The sequence below is a fragment of the Eurosta solidaginis genome, unplaced genomic scaffold, assembly GCF_040869045.1.
Source record: "Eurosta solidaginis isolate ZX-2024a unplaced genomic scaffold, ASM4086904v1 ctg00001093.1, whole genome shotgun sequence".
Taxonomy (NCBI): Eukaryota; Metazoa; Arthropoda; class Insecta; order Diptera; family Tephritidae; genus Eurosta; species Eurosta solidaginis.
The window spans coordinates 10,639-33,887 of record NW_027136996.1 but is presented as its reverse complement, the minus strand read 5'-3'; the positions used below and the strand labels follow the sequence as shown (position 1 = coordinate 33,887).

The following is a 23,249-nucleotide window of genomic DNA, read 5'->3' as shown; positions in this document are numbered from 1 at the left end:
TTGTCAGTTTTAGTGTCGAAGACGTAAGTGATATTTTGTTGTAATTTCTTCAAGCTAATACTTTACGAAATGCTGAAACATCTGATTGCTAAGTAAGTAACTAAATTATATTATCCTTTAGCACATACTGCTATATGTCCTTTGGTTTAAATTTATAGAAATATATATGTACATCCTGTTTTTGAATTTTTCCTTTATTTAAATCAGATATAGTACAGTTAGTGGCATAGGTCCTAGAAAACTTTATCAAGAGGACGAACTTATTTATAAGATAGGGACTGGTTTTAAATATTATTTCTCAGTTTGGTCGTTAAACAAACACAATGGACGAATATAGTATATTTGGGGTCCTCACAGACCAGCTAGTTAACATAACCAGCTAACATAACCTTATTGAGTCCGCTGAATCTGATTTCTGATAGGCTATTGGCTACACTCAATGCGTTCACACTCAAACTAAATTTTAAAATACCGAGGGGATCGATTCGGCCACGTTATCAAATTGGTGATTTATTTCTGCAGTCGGTTGAAAAACATATCTATGTATGTCTTTGCAAAGTTTTCCTTCCAGATATTTTTATACTCAGTTGAGCAGAGCTCACAGAGTATATTAAGTTTGATTGGATAACGGTTGGTTGTACATATATAAAGGAATCGAGATAGATATAGACTTCCATATATCAAAATAATCAGGATCGAAAAAAAATTTGATTGAGCCATGTCCGTCCGTCCGTCCGTCCGTCCGTCCGTTAACACGATAACTTGAGTAAATTTTGAGGTATCTTGATGAAATTTGGTATGTAGGTTCCTGAGCACTCATCTCAGATCGCTATTTAAAATGAACGATATCGGACTATAACCACGCCCACTTTTTCGATATCGAAAATTTCGAAAAACCGAAAAAGTGCGATAACTCATTACAAAAGACAGATAAAGCGACGAAACTTGGTAGATGGGTTGATGTTATGACGCAGAATAGAAAATTAGTAAGATTTTGGACAATGGGCGTGGCCCCGCCCACTTTTACAAGAAGGTAATTTAAAAGTTTTGCAAGCTGTAATTTGGCAGTCGTTGAAGATATCATGATGAAATTTGGCAGGAACGTTACTACTACTACTCTATATGTGCTAAATAAAAATTAGCAAAATTGGATTAAGAACACGCCCACTTTTTAAAAAAAAATTTTTTTAAATTCAAATTTTAACAAAAAATTTAATATCTTTACTGTATATAAGTAAATTAAGTCAAAATTCAACTCCAGTAATGATATGATGCAACAAAATACAAAAATAAAAGAAAATTTCAAAATGGGCGTGGCTCCGCCCATTTTCATTTAGTTTGTCTAGAATACTTTTATTGCCATAAGTCGAACAAAAATTTACCAATCCTTCTCAAATTTGGTAGGAGCATAGATTCTATGACGGTAACTGTTCTCTGTGAAAATGGGCGAAATCTGTGGAAGCCACGCCCAGTTTTTATACACAGTCCACCGTCTGTCCTTCCGCTCGGCCATTAACACAATAACTTGAGAAAAATCCGATGACGTACTTACCTGAGCTCACTTTTTCTTGGTATAAAAAATGGGCGAAATCTGACCATAACCACGCCCACTTTATCGATATCGAAAATTACGAAAAATGAAAAAAATGCCATAATTCTATACCAAATACGAAAAAAGGGATGAAACATGGTAACTGGATTGGTTTGTTGACGCAAAATATAACTTTGGAAAAATCTTTGTAAAATGGGTGTGACACCTACCATATTAAGTAGAAGAAAATGAAAAAGTTCTACAAGGCGAAATCAACAGCCCTTGGAATCTTGGCAGGAATAATGTTAGTGGTATTGCATATATAAATAAATTAGCAGTACCCGACAGATGATTTTCTGGATCACCTGGTCCACATTTTGGTGGATATCACGAGAACGCCTTCACATATACATCTAAGGGCCACTCGCTTTTAAAACCCTCATTAATACCTTTAATTTGATATCCATATCGTACAAAAACATACCAGAGTCACCCCTGTCCCACCCTAATGGCGATATCTCGAAAAGGCGTCCACCTATAGAACTAATGCCCCCTCTCTCTTAAAATGCTCAGTAACACCTTTCGTTTGATACCCATATCGTACAAACATTCTAGAGTAACCCCTGGCCCACCCTAATGGCGATATCTCGAAAAGGCGTCCACCTATAGAACTAAGGATTACTCCCTTTTAAAATACTCATTACCACCTTTCATTTGATACCCATATCGTACAAACACATTCTAGAGTCACCCTGGCCCACCCTAATGGCGATATCTCGAAAAGGCGTCCACCTATAGACCTAATGTCCACTCCCTCTTAAAATGCTCAGTAACACCTTTCGTTTGATACCCATATCGTACAAACATTCTAGAGTCACATCTGGCCCACCCTAATGGCGATATTTCGAAAAGGCGTCCACCTATAGAACTAAGGATTACTCCCTTTTAAAATACTCATTACCACCTTTCATTTGATACCCATATCGTACAAACACATTCTAGAGTCACCCTGGCCCACCCTAATGGCGATATCTCGAAAAGGCGTCCACCTATAGACCTAATGTCCACTCCCTCTTAAAATGCTCAGTAACACCTTTCGTTTGATACCCATATCGTACAAACATTCTAGAGTCACCCCTGGCCCACCCTAATGGCGATATCTCGAAAAGGCGTCCACCTATAGACCTAATGTACACTCCCTCTTAAAATGCTCAGTAACACCTTTCGTTTGATACCCATATCATACAAACATTCTAGAGTCACCCCTGTCCCACCCTAATGGCGATATCTCGAAAAGGCGTCCACCTATAGACCTAATGCCCACTCCCTCTTAAAATGCTCAGTAACACCTTTCGTTTGATACCCATATCGTACAAACATTCTAGAGTCACACCTGGCCCACCCTAATGGCGATATCTCGAAAAGGCGTCCACCTATAGAACTAAGGATTACTCCCTTTTAAAATACTCATTACCACCTTTCATTTGATACCCATATCGTACAAACACATTCTAGAGTCACCCTGGCCCACCCTAATGGCGATATCTCGAAAAGGCGTCCACCTATAGACCTAATGCCCACTCCCTCTTAAAATGCTCAGTAACACCTTTCGTTTGATACCCATACCGTACAAACATTCTAGAGTAACCCTTGGTCCAGCTTTATGGCGATATCTCGAAAAGGCGTCCACCTATAGAACTAAGGATTACTCCCTTTTAAAATACTCATTACCACCTTTCATTTGATACCCATATCGTACAAACACATTCTAGAGTCACCCTGGCCCACCCTAATGGCGATATCTCGAAAAGGCGTCCACCTATAGACCTAATGCCCACTCCCTCTTAAAATGCTCAGTAACACCTTTCGTTTGATACCCATATCGTACAAACATTCTAGAGTCACCATTGGTCCACCTTTATGGCGATATCTCGAAAAGGCGTCCACCTATAGAACTAAGGATTACTCCCTTTTAAAATACTCCTTACCACCTTTCATTTGATACCCATATCGTACAAACACATTCTAGAGTCACCCCTGGCCCACCCTAATGGCGATATCTCGAAAAGGCGTCCACCTATAGACCTAATGCCCACTCCCTCTTAAAATGCTCAGTAACACCTTTCGTTTGATACCCATATCGTACAAACATTCTAGAGTCACCCCTGGCCCACCCTAATGGCGATATCTCGAAAGGGCGACCACCTATAGACCTAATGCCCACTCCCTCTTAAAATGCTCAGTAACACCTTTCGTTTGATGCACATATCGTACAAACACATTCTAGAGTCACCCCTGGCCCACCCTTATGACGATATCTCGAAAAGGCGTCCACCTATAGACCTCATGCCCACTCCCTCTTAAAATGCTCAGTAACACCTTTCGTTTGATACCCATACCGTACAAACATTCTAGAGTCACCCCTGGCCCACCCTAATGGCGATATCTCGAAAAGGCGTCCACCTATAGACCTAATGCCCACTCCCTCTTAAAATGCTCAGTAACACCTTTCATTTGATTCCCATATCGTACAAACACATTCTAGAGACACCCCTGGTCCACCTTTATGGCGATATCTCGAAACGGCGTCCACCTATGGAACTAAGGATCACTCCTTTTCAAAATACTCATTAACAGCTTTCATTTGATACCCATATCGTACAAACACATTATAGAATCACCCTGGTCCACCTTAATGGGGACATCTCGAAAAGGCGTCCACCGATAGACCTAAGGCCCACTCCCTCTTAAAATGCTCAGTAACACCTTTCATTTGATACCCATATCGTACAAACAAATTCTAGAGTCAGCCCTGGTCTACCTTTATGGCGATATCCCTAAATGGCGTTCATCCATAGAACTATGGCCTATTCTCTCTTAAAATACTCTTTAATACCTTTCATTTGATACACATGTTATACAACCACATTCCAGGGTTACCCCAGATTGATTTTCCTTATTTTGTCTCCATAGCTCTCAACTGAGTATGTTATGTTCGGTTACACCCGAACTTAGCCTTCCTTACTTGTTAGATTTATCGTCTATCGCCAGAAAGTAACTAACTCGATACGTTTTGCAGTTACTACGGCGATATAAACTCATTTCATAAATAATTTGAATAATCTAAGCAGATATTTAAGCGATCGTTAACTGTAGCGTTTTGAATTTTTCTTTGTTTCGATAATTTATATGGCGAATGGTCCAAACAGAGATTTTTTGCAAATATTTGCAAAACCCAAAATTTTTCTCTAGTCTATGCATTCGCAGGAACACACTTTTGCACTTTCATTTGTATAAAAAACATAGAAAACATATAGTTTTTCTAATTATTGTGAAAAACTTTTTAAACACAACAGCAAAGTAAGTCGGTAAAATATTTTCTAGGATTTCTGAATTTCTGTACCCAAGTTCATTATATTTGTGTAATACAAGTATCTGGTATAAGCATTTCTAAATGAAACAAGTAAGGAAGGCTAAGTTCGGGTGTAAGCGAACATTACATACTCAGCTGAGAGCTATGGAGGGAAAATCACCATGTAAAATGTAAAAAAATGAACCTAGAGTAACCCTGGAACGTGTTTGTATGAAATGTGTATCAAATGAAATGTGTTAATGTGTATTTTAAAAAGGAGTGGGCCTTTGTTCTATAGGTGGACGCGGTTTCGAGATATCGCCATAAAGGTGGACCAGGGGTGACTCTAGAATTTGTTTGTACGATATGGGTATCAAATGAAATGTGTTAATGTGTGTTTTAAAAGGGCGTGGGCCTTAGTTCTATAGGTGGACGCCTTTTCAAGATATCGCCATAAAGGTGGACCAGGGGTGACTCTAGAATTTGTTTGTACGATATGGGTATCAAATGAAATGTGTTAATGTGCATTTTAAAAGGGCGTGGGCCTTAGTTCTATAGGTGGACGCCTTTTCAAGATATCGCCATAACGGTGGACCAGGGGTGACTCTAGAATTTGTTTGTACGGTATGGGTAGTAGCAAATGAAAGGTGTTAATGAGTATTTTAAAAGGAAGTGGTGGTAGTTGTATATGTGAAGGTGTTTTCGAGATATTGACCAAAATGTGGACCAGGGTGACCCAGAACATTATCTGTCGGGTACCGCTAATTTATTTGTATATGTAATACCACGAACAGTATTCCTGCCAAGATTCTAAGGGCTTTTGATTTCGCCCTGCAGAACTTTTTCATTTTCTTCTACTTAATATGGTAGGTGTCACACCCATTTTACAAAGAGTTTTTCTAAAGTTATATTTTGCGCCAATAAACCAATCCAATTACCATGTTTCATCCCTTTTTTCGTATTTGGTATAGAATTATGGCATAACCGGATTTCGGCCATATTTTACACCAATACAAAGTGAGTTCAGATAATTTTTTTTTAAGTGGCCTGGCCGTTCTCCGATTTTGCGATTTTTTAATAAGCATATATATAGTAATAGGAGTAACGTTCCTGCCAAATTTCATCATGATATCTTCAACGACTACCAAATTACAGCTTGTAAAACTATTAAATTACCTTCTTTTAAAAGTGGGCGGTGCCACGCCTATTGTCCAAAATTTTACTAATTTTCTTATCTGCGTCATAAGTTCAACTCACGTACCAAGTTTCATCGCTTTATCCGTCTTTGGTAATGAATTATCGCACTTTTTCGGGTTTTCGAAATTTTCGATATCGAAAAAGTGGGCGTGGTTATAGTTCGATATCGTTCATTTTAAATATCGATCTGAGATGAGTGCCCAGCAACCTACATATCAAATGAGATACCTCAAAACGGACAGACGGACGGATGGTCCAATCAAATTTTTTTTCGATACTGATGATTTTGATATATGGAAGTCTATATCTATCTCGATTCCTTTATACCTGTAAAACCAACCGTTATCCAATCAAAGTTAATATACTCTGTGAGCTCTGCTCAACTGAGTATAAAAACAACAATGTTACACGTGTGGCACTTTATATTTTGCTAAGTTTCTCTAGACTTTTTTGACTCTAATTTAAATACATTTTGCTTTCCGTATGTTTCCGCATTCTTGGAGGCTGCAAGTCTTCTATTATTTATATTTCCGTAGGAATATATGCAACTGTTTCATCTACTACAAAGTTTTATTTAACTATCAAATGCAACTCAGCTTAAAGTACTCTTACGTACCAAAAAAATGCAACCTAGACCTGAGATTTGCGAGCGAGGCTGTTTGAATTTTGACATGTATCCCTTAGTTGACACACTTTGTATTGTACACAATGATTGTGAAAGTACTATATTTTCTCTGTTTTAAATATGAGTCCACACATATCAAAAGTGCCTAACTCCACAAATAGCATTCTTACAAGTGTTTCGTCTATTATACATTAGACGATCAAATCAAAAGTTTTTAATAAAACAAGCAAGGTTAAGACAAAATAAGGGAAAATCAACATGTAGGAAAATGAACCTAGGGTAACCCTGGAATGTGTTTGTATGGCATGGGTATCAAATGAAAGGTGGTAACGATTATTTTAAAAGGGAGTGGGCCTTATTTCGAAATAAGGTGAACCAGGGGTGACTCAAGAATGTGTTTGTACGTTATGGGTATCAAATTAAAGGTATAAATGGGGGTTTTCAGAGGAAGTGGCCTTTAGTTTTATATGTGAAGGCGTTTTCAAGATATCGACCAAAATGTGGACCATGGAGACCAAGAACATCATTTGTCGGGTACCGCTAATTTATTTATATATGTACGAACAGTATTCTTGCCATGACAACAGAGCCCACAGACCGTGCTGCCAACGACCCAAGGCTCCTGGGCTAGAACGACGTTGTTGTTGTTGTTGTTGTAGCAGTGCTTCGCCCCACCTAACAGACGCGACCGATCACAAACTGTCATCAATATCCTCTAACGGGAGTCCAAGAAAACTTGCTGTTTCAACAGGGGTGGGCCATAGGGAAAGGGGTGTTAGAGGCGTTGGTTCCACATTACAATTAAAGAGATGGTTGGTGTCATGTGGGGACACATTGCAAGCGGGGCATACATTTTGTATGTCGGGGTTGATTCTGGATAGGTAAGAGTTTAACCTGTTACAGTATCCAGAACGAAGTTGAGCCAGAGTGACACGCGTTTCCCTGGGGAGTATGCGTTCCTCTTCCGCAAGTTTTGGATACTTTACTTTGAGTACTGGGTTCACCGGGCAATTCCCGGCATAAAGGTCCGACGCCTGTTTGTGGAGTTCACCAAGGACCTGCTTATGTTTTTTCGCTTCATACGGCTGTGTTCTCAGATGCCGTATTTCCTCAAAATGCTTACGGAGATGACTCCTTAAGCCCCTAGGCGGTGCTGGCTCGTCAATCAGATATCTGTTGGGATGCCCAGGTTTCTGGGTATTCAACAGGAACTGTTTGGTCAGCATCTCGTTTCTTTCCCTGATGGGGAGTATTCTCGCCTCATTATGTAGATGGTGTTCTGGGGACATAAGAAGACAACCCGTGGCAATTCTGAGAGCAGTATTTTGGCAGGCCTGTAGCTTCTTCCAGTGGGTAATTTTTAGGCTTGGCGACCATATGGGTGACGCGTAGCACGTAATCGGCTGGCTAATTGCTTTGTATGTAGTCATGAGCGTTTCTTTATCTTTTCCCCAGGTACTGCCAGCAAGGGATTTGAGGATTTTGTTACGGCTCTGAATTCTCGGAACAATTGCGGCCGCGTGCTCACCAAAATGTAGATCCTGATCAAACGTCACACCCAAGATTTTGGGGTGTAGGACAATCGGTAGCGTAGAGCCATCGACGTGGATGTTCAAAATGGTCGACATTTGGGACGTCCATGTTGTAAATAAGGTCGCGGAAGATTTAGTCGGTGATAATGCCAGGTTTCGCGAGGCGAAAAAACTGGAGAGATCAGGGAGGTAGCCATTTATTTTATTGCATAGCTCATCGATCTGTGGGCCTGGGCCTGTGGCCATTACTGTGCAGTCATCGGCGTAGGAAACGATTGTGACTCCTTCCGGTGGTGAAGGTAGCTTAGATATGTAGAAATTAAACAAAAGTGGGGATAGGACACCACCCTGTGGCACCCCTTGTTTAATTCTCCTTGGCTTTGATGTTTCGTTTCTAAATAGCACCGATGCCTGCCGACCACCCAGATAATTTGCGGTCCACCTTTTAAGACATGGGGGAAGGGTAGACCCTTCCAGGTCTTGCAGTAACGAGCCATGGTTGACCGTATCAAAAGCTTTTGATAGGTCTAGCGCTACGAGTACTGTTCTATGGTGGGGGTTTTGATTTAAACCGCAATTTATCTGGGTGCTGATGGCATTTAGCGCGGAGGTAGTGCTATGGAGTTTTCTGAAGCCATGCTGATGGGAGGCTAGTTGCAAATTTGCTTGGAAATAAGGGAGCAAAATGGCTTCAAGCGTCTTTGCTACTGGCGATAGGAGAGATATCGGACGATACGACTCTCCTATGTTAGCTGGTTTACCAGGCTTTAGTAGCGGGACCACCTTGGCCATTCTCCATTTCTCGGGTATGACAAAGGTGGAAAGAGACAGGTTGAAGACCTGCGCTAAATATTTGAAACCCTCTTTCCCTAGGCTTTTAAGCATCGGCATGGCTATGCCGTCTGGGCCCACTGCTTTGGATGGTTTAGCGCGACCAATGGCGTCCTCAACCTCTTTAGCGGTAATGGTGATTGGTGACGCGCTGAATTTGTGTTTATGTGCGTGTCTGTTGGCCCTCCGTCTAACTTTGTCGACCGTAGAATGCATTATATATTGTCGGCAGAAAGCGCTCGCGCATTTTTTCGCATCCGACAGCACTTTGTCGCCAAAGGCGATGGAAACTTTGTCTTTGTGCTTAGTCGGATTCGATAGGGACTTTACGGTGGACCAAAGTTTACCCACACCGGTAGAGAGGTTACAACCTCTTAGGTGCTCCTCCCATTTCGCCCGCTTGTGTTCATCCACAAGCAATCTGATGCGTTGGTTTATATCCCTTATTTGGGGGTCGCCTGGATCAAGCTGCCTTATAAGGTAACGTTCTCTCGCTAAGTTTGCGGCCTCCGCCGGGAAGTGGGGCCGGATTTCGGGAATTCTCCCGGCGGGAATGAAACGTGCCGAGGCGGATTCAATGACCTTGCGGAAGGCACGCTCCCCTTGGCGGGCATCAGTCGGGATAGGGAGGGCAGCAAAGAGGTTGTCTGTAAAGGATTTATATTCTTCCCACTTTCCTTTTTTAAAGTTTATGAAAGTGAGTTTTTCGGTGACGATGAAGTCGGCGGTACGCTCGAGCGAAACAAGTATAGGCAGGTGGTCGGATGCCAATGATACCATCGGCTGCCAGTTGACGCAGTTTACGAGTTCTGCGCTCACGATTGAGATATCTGGCGAACTGTGACAGCTTCCTACCATACGTGTGGGGGCGTCTCCGTTTATTGTGCAGAACGTCCTTTCTTCTATTTGATCCGCCAACATCTCGCCCCTACTGTCCGCCCGCAAATTTGAATGCCATAGATCATGATGGGCATTGAAGTCGCCTAAAATAATGCGATTGTTTCCAGTGAGTAAGGCTCTGATATTAGGGCGGTATCCACCGGGGCAACAGGTGGCAGGGGGGTTGTAGAACGACGTCCTCATATGTTGTGCTGTGGCGTAATATTAGCGCAGCCGAAGCTGCCTTAGAGTGGTGCATGTTTATTTGCAGTACCTGCGCGCTCGTTAACGGTCGGTTTCAGCATCGACGTCCATCCTCCACTGATCCGCATCGTCGTATCCTCCTCCACGATAGTATCGTCGAATTCAGCATCCGACGGATCGGATTTCAACAGAAGTTGCTCGTCCATGCTAGTAAAGAACTGGCCCGCAATCTCAGATACCGAGAATGTATCACGCTCGGCATCCGGAGTGGTGAGTGCCAGTTTTATATCGGCCCCATGTCCACTCAAAGTGTTGCACGGGTCCTCGAGATTTGTTGTGGCGGTTGTGGGTTCGCTCGAGGCGGTGTCCCCAATCACCAGATTTTCAGTCGGCTAAGAAGATCTTAAAAAACAATAAAGAACTATTAGTCCTGAACGCTGACAAGGGCAACGTAACAGTTCTGATGGAAAAATCTGATTACGATAAGAAATTACAGGAAATGATAAACAATATTTCCTCATATCGGGTCTTGAAACGCGACCCCACAAACAAGTTACAGGACAAGAATAATGAAATTGTAGAAAAACTTTTTAAAAAAATGTGATAAATATAAAAGAAAAATATAGTCTCCTCAGTAAAACTGCAAATACGCCTAGGTTGTATGGATTGTTGAAAATCCATAAAGAGGGAGTTCCACTTAGACCCATATGCTCGTCCGTTAATTCTCCGTCGTATAATTTATGTAAATATTGTAACGAATTTAGTGAAACTCCGTTTATTTTACACCTTATGCTGACGTTTCAACCGCTAAATTGTCGAATAAATAACTCCAATATTTAGTAAAGCATAATGGTCTTTATTAGATTACTTTGGGAGTAGTACAATTATACTTCACTTCGCAACTGATAGCGTGTTTAAATCAAACTGGTTACTGACTACTCAGCTTTCGCTGCTTTTATACTCTCTGTTCCACGTTCACCCATTTCTACTAAGGCATAGTAACTTCGATAACTTCACGCCTGGTTATAAACCATATATGTACATGTATATTTGTAGTTTATAGTCTCTCGCATAGCCACATGCATGTGTATATGTGAGTACTACTTCAGCTGATGGTGAGTATCCCTCCGCTGCCTTGTGTGTACATGATGATTGATTTGTGTACATACTGTTATTATCGGCTTAGTGATGGTAGTATCTCTTAGTGATACTAATATTCGTCACACTGCCCTCCACCTAAGTCTGATCGTCCCGACCAAACAAATCTCTCGATCTAACCGCTGCTATCCTCTCCAAGTGAACACCCTTATATTTCGTGGTTTCCCAATTGTTTGTATGTGGTAGATGACATCACTGATCCTCTTCACAACTCTGTACGGGCCTCCCAAATTGCACCAAAATTTAGTTGGAGCACCTTTCCACCGGTGAGGGTTGTATAGCAGTACCAAATCTCCCTCCAGGAAACCTTCCGAATTATTGTTCTTGTACCTGTGTTTCATCCTACTACTCATTATCCTGGACCGTTCCGTCACACTCTGTTGTTTGGCGAATGAACTACTTCGCAGAGCTTTATCTTGACGGATTGACTTTGCATCCTCAATATAGTCTTGACAATTCAAATTCTTTCCTTCGTTTTAGTGCGTCCATTTGGTTTTGTCAATGCCAGTGTTTCTCTCGCAGATATCTTTGATTTTTCTTTATTTAGCCCATTCGTTCCATCAACCTTTACCTTTGACTTTCGTGGTCTTTGTCGAGTCTCCTCCACCAGCACTCGCTTACTGCTGCACCCTTTCTCCAAACTGAAGTTAAGTGGCACATCCTGGTTCTCATAGCGCATAATCCTTCTCTGCATCCTGATGTCATGGTCAACTAAGAAGTCCACTCCCACTCGTACTGAAACACTTATTTCCTTATAGCAGAAAATATTCCTAGTAAAAATGGACGGGATCGGTTAAATACCACGGTAAGTTAGATATAAAACAAGTTTAAAGGGGTCGTAGACTAGAATAATAAGCTATAACTTAGCAAAAAATAGTTTTGAATCAATCATATTTCACTTATCATGTTTTATTGAAAGAGGAAATGGGGAGAAATTTTTTTTTAAATGGGCGGTGCCACGTGTTATGTAGACAAGTAATTTATCTGAAATGAAATGTACACTTAAAGTACACGCTGAGTATATAATGTTCGGTTACACCCGAACTTAGACACCTTTACTTGTTATATTTTATATTTACCTTAAAAATCGCTTAGGTATGTACATCTGTTCACTATATATTTCTTATCTTATAAAGCCGATTATTTGGAGATTACGAATGGGATAAGATTATTGTTCAACCCCATTCATGAAAGATATGAAGTCTTCGGCACAGCCGAAGACAGTCCCGTCCTTACTTGTTTTTTTGCGATTTTGCGAAGTGGAATTCCGGTTACAGTTAAGATAATTATTGTGCTTTTGTAGGGTCCTCTCCTTCATTGCCAGGAGGGAGGCGTATCAGTTTGACGAGGGCTCTCGTCACTTGGCCTCGAGCGGTCATGATTGCGACCACTTGAATTCGGTCGTCGTAGCCAAGGTGGACTTTGACCACCCTGTCCAGTCTCCATTCATTCGGGGGGAGGTTGTCTTCCTTTATGCTAATCAAATCCCCTATTGTCATATTTGTTTTTGGGTGCCTCCATTTGTTAAGTTTTTGGAGTTCGATTAGGTTGATGACCGAAGGTGGGTTTTCGTTGGCATCGGGTTGTAGAGGAGCAAGTAGTGCCCTCCAATTAGGAAATGCCCAGGCGTTAGTGGTTCCATATCGACTTTATCATTTGAGGATGGGGTTAAGGGTCGAAAATTGAGACAATACTTCATTCTGCGCAATAGCGTGGCAAAGTCCTCGAATTTTTATTTGGAGTTTTGAGACATTTTCGTGAAATGTTTTGTGAAACGTTTGACTCCTGCTTCCCACAGCCCCCCCATGTGAGCAGCCGCAGAAGGGATAAAAAGCCACGCAGAAAGGATAAAAAACCACGCTATTTCTTGGTGGGAGTAAAGAGCTAGGATCTTGAGGCGGGCATCGGTTAATAATGCCTTAAATTCTGCTCTTATCGCCCGAGCTGCCCCGACGAAGTTAGTTCCGTTCCACATGGATGGCCTTCGTAGAGAAGCAGATCCAGCCAAATACGGTCTGTTGAGCGATGAGAGTCCCTAGATTATCTTTTTTGATACCACCTAACATGATTTGGACGTAAATGTCACCGTCTAAAATAAGGTCGACTGATTCGTTAATAAAGAACCGTTTGTCCGCTAATATGATTTTAGGGAAAGCTTGTAATGCGGCTGGATTTGCCTGACAGGTTGGGAGGTTTCACTTTCGCGGAAACCTGATTAGTGATTCCAGTGACAGCCTAGTAGGCGGCAAGTTGATACGGCCTTTGAGCCTTTCTGTAATAAAGGTGCATTCTGGCCCAGAATCATTTAAGGCACGCGCCGAAAAATTTGTATTATTGTAAAATACGTTGACGTGTGCTGTACCTAGTAAGGCTTCCGTATTTTATATTGGAAGCTGAGAAACATGATGTGACATTATTGACATTGTTGTTGTGCTTATTTGCCGCATCCCGCCTCTGCATTGCTTCGGCCGAAGTGCTTGGGATGTTGTCATTGGGGTATGATCCTTTTGGCCTACCCGTAGGTGTTCATGCAATTGCCTGAATATGTAGGAGCATGTGATGTCGTAGGTGGCAAGTGCTGTAGTTATATGAGCTAGTACACTTAGACACAGTATGTCCCGACGAGAGGCACTTGATACAAGTGTTGTTACTTTTAATAAAGTGTAATCTGATATCGGACAGCTTATGAGTTTGGGCTCGTTGGACTTGCACATACTGCATGCGCGCTTGGCCACGCTTCTTTGAAAGGCGCCAGGCTTTCGGCGCGAGCGAAGAATCGGTAGGCTGTCTACCGATCTACTGTTTAGGGGCTTTACTAGTATCGCTACCGGTAATGCCTGAAACAGTTTCCAGTGCCTGGAATCTATGGGAAGAATTTGTCCATTTCTTTCCACTTGGAGACTTTTGTCTTATTGGCGACTGTCTGTTCCCAGAGAGCTAAGGTACTTTCTGGCAGCTTGGTCGAGCATAGGTAAGTAATGATGGCATCCCAGTTTGAGATGTCGATCTGAGCGTTTTAAGGTACGCGATACAATTATTGATCTCGCGTTGCATCGAGTTACCACACTCACTCAAAATTTTTTTAAACTAAATAAAATCTTTAGTTGGGTGTTGATCAGGATACTTTAGTTTGCGTACCTGTCAGTTAAATTCTTCCATGCTGTGGTGAAAACGTCGTTTGTGAGTTGGTACTCTAGAACAATTTCCTTTGCTTCCCCCTCAGTCTTTTGAATGAGGTAATACAACCTCTCGGCATTAAGCGGACTCTTGTTGATATATATGGCCGTGAACATGTCCTGGAAAGTTGGACAAGATAGGTAATCGCCCTTAAATACTTCGGTGTCGCAAGGAGGCAAGCGGATATTGCGTTCACGCTCGCGCTCTCCTTTGGGTCGAACCTCACTATCTTTTTATACCTTTAATGAAAATGAAATAGTATATTAATTTCGGCACGAATACTAAAATTGTAAGTTCTTAAAAGAAAATAGATAGACCCACCACTAGGTATACCGAAACAATTAAGATGAAGAGCTGAGTTGTTTTAGCCATGTCCGTCTGTTCGTCTGTCCGTCTGTCTGTTTGTGTGCAAACTAGTCCCTCAATTTTTGAGATATCTTAATAAAATTTGGTGAGCGGATGTATTTGGGTGTCCGATTAGACATTTGTCGGAACCGGCCTGATCGGACAACTATAGCATGTATCCTCCATACAACCAATTTTTCAGAAAAAGAGGATTTTTGTCATATCTTCCTCAATTTATCAGATTGAAGCTTCAAACTTCACCATATGCTTTCGTATATTGCACATATTGTTGTCTGAAAAAATGGATGAGATCGGTCGTATATATAGCACATATCTCCCACAACCGATTGTTCAGATAGAAACTTTTCGTAATTACTGCCCCATTTTAAGAGCTAGAGGCTTCAAATTTCAACAAATGCTGCTGTGTGAATAAATGATAGAGATCGGTTGTATATATAGTATATATCTCATACAACCGATTTTTCAGATAAGAAACTTTTCGCAATTTCAGCCCCATTTTACCAGTTAGAAGCTTCAAATTTCACCAAATGCTCTCATATATAGCATATATTGTTATCTGAAAAAATCATGGAGATCGGTGCTATATATCTAATATCTAATCTAATCTAATATCTAATCTAATCTAGTCTAATCTAATGTATATTATAAATATGAAAGTTTGGATGTTTGGATGTTTGTCCAAACTTTTGTCTTTGTGGACAAAATAACGCACGAACAGACAGATTTGGATGAAATTTCCACACATGTAGCCAATAGTCTAGAAGGAAGGAAGTCCCCGCCCCCCAGGAACAGTTATAATTTAATTATTGTGTTTTTTCGTCTTTGTGACTGAATCACACCAGAATGGCTACACGGATTTAGGACAGAGACGATAGTCTACTGGCGAAATCTTTTTCGACCCCTTCGAATAATTACTTTTTAACAATTTTTACACGTTATAACTGTATGTATACTGACCTTCACCAATATTACAAACTCAATGGGTTAAATAAGTCGAGAGCTTACAAAGTGCGCAGTGACACCCCCCCCCCCCCTCGTGATCCCCTCTGGTGCACAATCTGTAAATTGGTATAACTCCATGTAAATTTTCTCCTAAATCAATAATTTTTGGTATCTGGCCCATACAGTTCGTGATCTAAACAATTATGGAAAAACGATCAGAGGTGCTCTCCTTCTCCTCCCGGCATCCCCCCTCCTTCAATTGTTTTTGTTAGCTTTACCTGTATGTTTGTTTGTAACTCTTCAACGCGCCTGCTGCCTTATTAACGTGCTTTTATTATTAATTACCTTCACCATATTTGTAGTCCCGTCAGGGTCATATCGAGACCCTTCCGGGATAATTTCTGGATGGTTTTCGGTATCGGGCGGGATCCCGTCGTGGTCTTTTCGGGACTATTTCGGGATTGTTCCGGGATCATTTCTGTACAGTTTTCGGGGTACGCCCGGGATCCCGTCGGTGTTATTTTGGGAGTTTTTCGGAACTATTTTGGGACCCTTCTGGCATCATTTCTGTATGATTTTCGCGATCCGTCCGGGATCCCGTCAGGGGCATTTCGGGACTTTTTCGCGATCATTTCTGGATAGTTTTAGGGATACATCTGAGATCCCGTCGGGGTTATTTCGGGTCATTTTTGGTATCCCTCCGAGAGCATTTCTGGACCACGTGAGAGTTATTTCGGAACTATTTCGGGATCATTGGGGACTCTTCCGCTATAATTTCTGGACGACTTTCGGGATGTGTCCGGAATCCCGTCGGAGTTATTTCGGGTCTTTTTCGGGATCATCTGGGGATACTTCTAGTATCATTTCTGGTCGACTTAAGGGATCCAGTCAGGGTAATTTCGGAACAGGGTTATTTCGGGACTATTTCGGGATCATTTGGGGATCCTTCCGGGATAATTTCTGGATGATTTTCGCGATCCGTCCGGGATCCCGTAGGGTCATTTTGGGACTTTTTCGCTATCATTTCTGGATAGTTTTCGGGATACATGTGGAATCATTTCGGGACTATTCCGGGATCTTTTGGGGACTCTTTCGGCATAATTTCTGTATGATTTACGTGATCCGTCCAGGTACTAGTCAGGATCTTTTCGGGATCATTTTAGACTCTTACGGAATAATTTCTGGATAGTTTTCGGGATCCGTCCGGGTCTTTTCGGGACTTTTTCGGGTTCATTTGGGGACCCTTCGGTGATACTTTCTTGACGGTTTACGGAATCCCGTCGGGGTCATTTCGTGATGGCTCAATCAAATTTTTTTCGATACTGATGATTTTGATATATGGAAGTCTATATTTTTCTCGATTCCTTTATGCCTGTACAGCCAACCGTTATTCAATCAGAGTTAATATACTCTGTGTGCAAAGCACGCTGAGTATAAAAATAGATAGGTACTTTGTGTGAAGATACCCAAATGACCTCCAAAAAGTAATTACCATGACGGGGTCCCGAAAACCATACAGTAATAATCCCGGACGGATCCCAGAAACCATCCAGATATGATCCTTAAAGAGTCCTTAATTGATCCCGAAATGAACTTGAAGGGATCCCAGATTGATTGATCCCGAAAGCCGTGCAGAACTGATGCCGGCAAACTCTCCGTCCGTCCGTTAGCACAATAACTTGAGTAAATATTGAGATATCTTCACCAAATTTGACACACTAGTATATCTGGACCCAGAATAGGTATTGAAAATGAGTGAAATCGCCCACTTTTTATATACATATATAAAATTTTGGAAAAGATAAAAAACCTGATAATTTAGTAAATAATACACCTAGAATGTTGAAATTTGAAATGGGACTGATATTGAGACTCTTGATAAAAATTTGGAAAAATTTTTTCAATTGGGCGTGGCAGCGTCCACTTGTGACAAAATCAATTTTACAAATATTATTAATCCTAAATCAAAAATCATTAAACCTGTCGTAACAAAATTCGGCAGAGAGGTTGCTTTACTATAAGGAATGCTTTGAAGAAAAATTAACGAAATCTTTTAAAGACCACGTCCACTTTCATATAAAATATTTTTAAAAGGGTCGTGGACGAATCAAATAAGTTATATCTTTGTGCAAAAGAACTTTATATAATGATATTTCATTTCCCAAGTAGATTTATAACAATCAATAGGAAAAACTTCAAATTTAAAAAAATGGGCGTGGTAGCGCCCCTTTTATGACCAAGCCATTTTCTCTTTCGGGTGCCATAACTCGAAGAAAAATTAACATATCGTAACAAAATTGTGTACACGTATTTTCCTTATAGCAGAAAATATGTCTAGTAAAAATGGACGGGATCAGTTAAAGACTACGGCAGCTTAGATATAAAATAAGCTTAAAAGGGTCGTAGACTAGAATAATAAGCTATAACTTAGCAAAAAATAGTTTTGAATCAATGATATTTCACTTATCAAGTTTTATTATACGAGGAAATGGGGAGATATTTTTTTTTAACGGGCGGTGTCACGTGTTATGTAGAAAAGTAATTTATCTGAAATGAAATGTACAATTGAAGCTCACGCTGAGTATATAATGTTTGGTTACACCCGAACTTAGACACCTTTACTTGTTATACTCAACTGAGCAGAGCTCACAGAGTATATTAATTTTGTTCGCATAACGGTACCCCGTACCGGCCTAAACTAATCTAGATAGATATAGACTTCTATATATCAAAATGATCTGGCCGAAAAAAGAAATCCATTTAGCCATGTCCGTCCGCCCATCCGTCGTCCGTATGTCTCTCCGTGAACACGATAACTTGAGTAAATTTTGAGGTATCTTGATGAAATTTGGTATGTGGGTCCTGGGCACTCATCTCAGATCGCTATTTAAAATGAATGAAATCGGACTTAAACCACGCCCACTTTTTCGATATCAAAAATTTTGAAAAACCGAAAAACTGCGATAATTCGTTATCAAAGGCGGATAGAGCGATGAAACTTGGTGGGTGGATTGAGCTTATGACAGCAGAATAGAAAACTAGTAAAATGTTGTATATTGGGCGTGGCACTGGCCACTTTTAAAAGAATGTTATTTAAATTTTTTGAAAGCTGTAATTTGGCAGTCGTTAAAGATATAATGATGAAATTTAGCAGGAACGTTACCCCTATTACTATATGTTTGCCAAATAAAAATTAACAAAATCGGATGACGAACACGCCCACTATAAAAAGATGTATAAAAGTCAAATTATAATAAAAAATTTAATATGTTTAGAGTATATAAGTAAATTATATCAACATTCAAATCCAGAAATGATATGGTGCAACAAAATACAAAACTAAAAGAAAATTTCAAAACGGGCGTGGATCCGCCCTTTTTCATTTAATTTGTCTAGAATACTTTTAATGCCATAAGTCGAACAAAAATTTACCAATCATTTTGAAATTTGGTATTGGCATAGATTCAATGACGATAACTGTTTTCTATGAAAATGGGCGAAATCGGTGGAAGACACGCCCAGTTTTTATACATAGTCGACCGTCCTTCCCTTCCGCTCGGCCGTTAACACGATAACTTGACCAAAAATCGATATATCTTTAATAAACTTGGTCCACGAACTTATCTCAACTCACTTTATCTTGGTATAGAAATGGCCGAAATACGACTATGACCACGCCAAATTTTTCGATATCGAAAATTACGAAAAATTTAAAAAATTCTATAATTCCATACCAAATATGAATAAAGAGATAAAACATGGTAATTGGATTGGTTTATTGACGCAAAATATAACTTCAGAAAAAACTTTGTAAAATGGGTGTGACACCTACAATATTAAGTAGAAGAAAATAAAAAAGTTCTGCAGGGCGAAATCAAAAGCCTTTGGAATCAGGGCAGGAATACTGTTCGTGGTATTACATATATAAATAAATTAGCGGTACCCGACAAATAATGTTCTGGGTTACCCTGGTCCACCTTTATGGCGATATCTCGAAAAGGCGTCCACCTATAGAACTAAGGCCCACTTCCTCTTAAAATACTCATCAACACCTTCCATTTGATACCCGTGTCATAAAAACACATTCCAGGGTTACGCTAGGTTCATTTTCCTACATGGTGATTTTACTTTATTTTGTCTCCAAAGCTTTCAGCTGAGTATGTAATGTTCGTTACACCCGAACTTAGCCTTCCTTACTTGTTTTTTAATTAATTTCATTTTTTTTTTCAGTTCCCCTTTGTCAATTTTAATTTTTTTGACATCATCCTGTTTGGTGGCCGGACAAGGTCGAAAGTCAGGTTCGTGTCGAACAGATATACAATATGTGCAAAACGTGGAGAGAGATGCGGTGAGTGTGAAGTTTTATATACTTAAATAAATTAAGTGTCAGCTCTATGTATATAGCTAGGCCAATTTTATAGTACTATGCATAGACTTTAAAGCCATTTTAAAAGCTTATCGTCGCTGCGTTAACGAAAACAGTTATGTGTTTTTCTTAAAATTTTTTTTATTGCATATTTTATTATCACTATATAGAGCCCACATTTCTGCATATGCAGTTTTTTTTATATCTCTTTTGGTTTAGAAGTGAATGAAAACAACTATGTGCTCACAGTACTAAAAGTACTCTGAAAAACGGTTATGTACTTACTCACTAGCTTATAATTTTTTTGAATCGCTGGCGAAAATGCTATGATTTCAATGTAAAAAATAATTACAAACCATCTTGCTTCCCAAGGCAGCAGGTTCTATGAACCGGAGCGACTCGGGATTTTTCCCGACCAATTCAGTGTAACCCCATTTAATTTGTTGCGTCCCTCCCACAAATTGTCATCCTCCCAGCAGATCCTTGCAGCGTGACTGCACAATATTCTCCTGCTCCGGGAGGGTATCGAACCCAATCCGGGACCTGTACCTGACCCCGGTGCAGAGAAATGGTTTTGCTGCGTTTGCCGGAAAATAATCCTTTTAGGACGGCCACACTCTTGTTAATGTGTCACGTGCAAGAGATGGTTGCATCGGACAGGATGTTCTGGGCTAGAGCCCAAAACCCGAAGCCCTCATAACTTTTATAAATTTGGCTCCTTGCTGATTACGCCAAAGGGAGTCCCGTAGTCTGCGTTCACTTCCTTCTAGCTGCCCCGCTTCTCAGCAAGCCATAACAAGTAACCACTGCTGCTCCGGCCCCATGGCGCCACCAACTCATACGATCGCTCCTCCCCCGATGGGTACCGCGGTAGGTATGCCTGTCGTAAGAGGCGACTAAAATACCAGATTCAAGGGGTGTGTAGCGCAACCCTTCAGGTTCCCATCGCAATATATAGCTTCTCCAAACCCAATTGTAAACCTCACCTATCCGCGGCGAATCCTGTTTCACTAACAGGCGAGGCTCTGGCGACCCCAAGCTCCTCATGGAACTTGGGGGTGGGGAGGGAGGAAATGGCCTGAAGTTTTAATGTGGCCACATAAATCATTCCCGAGATGATCGGGCTAGCACCTTAATGGTGCTGTGGTACCGGAGCGTACCGGATCTGTATCCGGCAAAGGACCATCACATCGATAACACTCCCCAAAGCCTTCGGGGAGCAACCCTATCGCTACAACAACAACAACATCGCTCCTCCTCATAACTACAATCTCCGTAGTAGAGTCGGTAGCAATGCCGAGCATCAGCCCCCGCCCCCGTCTTCTTCTCCCCTCTTTCCGGCACTAGTACTCGAGTAGGTCAGAGAAACAAATTCTTAGGTCCCTACCACCTTTTGCACCGTTTGCCAGCACAGAATATATATGGTTGCAACTTTTGTCCAATGCAGCTCCTGCCTTGGACGATGCCACTCTCCTAGATGTTCTGGTCTCAGCGACGGCAATCCCCAGACGGGTTTTATCGCGCCATACTGCTAGGCCGCAAACCCAACTACATCGGGTACCCAAATGCTTACCCAGGGAAGTCTAGTCCCAAGGCCACAACAGCAATTGCGCCCTGGCTTCCCTCAACTCAGACGTACCCCCAGAGTGACGACGTTAACCCCGTTGCACTTCAAAATTCTGCAGTTAAACTGTTATGGGTTAACTGGGAAAATCACGGAGATATGTAGTTGATTTCATGAAGCGCATTGCAGCGATCCAAGAGACCAAACATACAGCAAGATCTGCTGAGAACCTGCTCTGGACATAACGTCCACAGAAGAGATCGCGAGAGCGGAAATGCAAGCGGACTCGCGTTTATCACAATATAATCTATTTAATCCCGACATCGGCATTACGCTACCGACTGTCTTACACCCTAAAATCTTGGGTGCGATGTTCGATCAGGATCTACATTTTGGATTGTACCGAAAATCCAGAGCCGTAATAAAATCGCCAAACCTCTTTCCGGCAGCACTTGGGGTAAAGACAAAGAAACACTCACTACTACTTACAAAGCAATTGGCCGGCCGGTTGCATGCTTCGCGTCCCGATATGGTCGCCAAACCTAAAGGTTACTCACTGGAAGAAAATACAGGCCTGCCAAAATACTGCTCTCTGAATCGCTACGGCCTGTTTTCTTACGTCCCCAGAACACCACGTACACAATGAGACGAGAGTACTCCCAAATAGTTCTGTTTCTGTTGAATACCCAGAAACCTGGGCAGCCCAACAGACATCTGATTGATGAAGCTACACCTCCCATGGGCTTAAGGGGTAATCTCCGTAATCATAATGAGGAATAACGGCAAAAATTGCATGCATTTCCCTACCGCCGAAAGCAAATTTGAATCATGTTTGAAAGCAGCTATGTGCTATAAAACGGCGCAAATATTTATCACGTCGTAATGGGTTAAAAATAGTGATTTTTTCCTTCACACATCAATAACGTACTTTCCATAGAATATTTCTAAATACGACATTTGCAAAATTTTTCAAATGGACACCAGAAAAAATTTTTTTTGATCTCCTGAAAAGTTACTAGAAAACACATAACTGTTTTTGTGAGCGCAGCGACGTTATGCTTTAATTATTTGCAGTTCGAAGGTATCTGGTATATGCACCTTGGAATAACCCTCGACGATCCTAGGGCTTTCCGCTGCCGAAGAATGAATTTCACGTATTTATATATAAACGAAGACGAAACGGGGTATAGAGCAGAAGCATTCAGAATACGTAATAGAGGGTAAGTATTTTTAATTGCAGGCAAAGCTTTTGGGTTTAGTTGAAAGTTATGTTGTCTTTTATGTTGTTGATTTTTCGATAGGGTGCAAAAGTGAAGACTTGTGTCAAAAGAAACTTTTCTCAAATACCAAGTGCATAGGTAAAATATTAGTTTCCCTTTTCGTTCTCAAAAAATAGCACTGAAGATGGCACAACACCGAACCCGGTTCGTTTTCAAATCAAATTTGACAAGGACAGATGGAAAATTGTTCCAATATACAGCAATTACTTGAATTGGAACCATTTCCCGCCATTCCGCGTCAAGTT

General features: G+C 41.1%; 1 long non-coding RNA gene across 1 annotated transcript; it reads left to right on the top strand.

The window, feature by feature from the left end:
- LOC137235996 (uncharacterized) lies at window positions 1-22,939 on the top strand. Its single transcript, XR_010948200.1, has 3 exons — window positions 1-92; window positions 20,025-20,142; window positions 22,799-22,939. It is a non-coding gene; the product is annotated as an uncharacterized lncRNA (long non-coding RNA).
- Window positions 22,940-23,249: the final 310 nt, after the last annotated feature.